The 1,007-nt window shown below is 34.0% G+C and overlaps 1 pseudogene; it reads right to left on the reverse strand.

Moving 5' to 3' along the window:
• Positions 1-203: 203 nt before the first annotated feature.
• Positions 204-750, reverse strand: LOC118348917 (annotated as a pseudogene).
• Between the last annotated feature and the right edge of the window lie 257 nt (positions 751-1,007).

Consider the following 1,007-nt stretch of genomic DNA (forward strand, 5'->3'; position numbering starts at 1 on the left):
AAATCAAGCCAAACTCAACACAATCGATTTGAAAATTAATTTATTATTAATCTCTTTGTGTTGGATATATAAAAGAAACTATATAAAAGTTGGCAGCTTTCTCAATCGCTAATTGAACGTCTTTAGGTTGTATTGAATAAGTTACAACCACTGTTCCATTTTCCTGTCGAAGATGTCGGGTCCATAAGTTGAAATATACATGTCTACAAGAAGGGGAATTGCATCAATACAAAGATGGTGACAGGAATACTAGCCAAAGATATGATAGGAATAACCATCCATGATTCTTCATGTAATGTAAGTAAAAGACCTGCAGAAAAGGCTATCATCATGGTTGCAATGGAGAAGAAAAGAGTGGAAAGACCTATTATCATCTTTTTGGGCAAGGATTTAAAGAAGTCTTCTTCTGCATAACGTGATGTGAGGATTCCCAAGAACATCAATACAAAAGATGCAGAGGAAAATAGTGAGAAAATCAGATATTATAGAGAGCCTAAACAATTTTGTATTCAAGAATATTGGCAAGCCTGTGTCATTGTTGCCTCCTGGAACGGTAAAGGCTGCAGCAAACATGATAGTAAGAATCAGAGCGGCTACCACTGTGCAAGAAGCTGCTGTATCCTTCATCCATATCTCACCCTCTTTCATTAAGTCCTTGTGGTTTTTTGTAAACAACTCTCGTGGAGTCATATCATCATTATTTCCAACTTCCTTGACCTTTGGATGGACAATACTCTCGACCTCCTACATATTTAACACAAATTAAAGATAGTTTACCAAAATATTATTGAAGTACATATAAATCAAAGACAAGAACCAAGGACTTCATCATGTAATTAATAAAGGAAACGTACATATCAACTTTAATAGCTTCATGACCAAACCTTTATTGACTAAATTCAAATAAAATCATGACTTTCTATGAAACATAGAGTGAAGGATATATTCATGTATGTGAATGAAATAGGAAAAAATAAAGAAAATTAGTAATGACATCCCTACAAGTT

Source organism: Juglans regia, chromosome 7, assembly GCF_001411555.2.
Source record: "Juglans regia cultivar Chandler chromosome 7, Walnut 2.0, whole genome shotgun sequence".
Classification (NCBI taxonomy): Eukaryota; Viridiplantae; Streptophyta; class Magnoliopsida; order Fagales; family Juglandaceae; genus Juglans; species Juglans regia.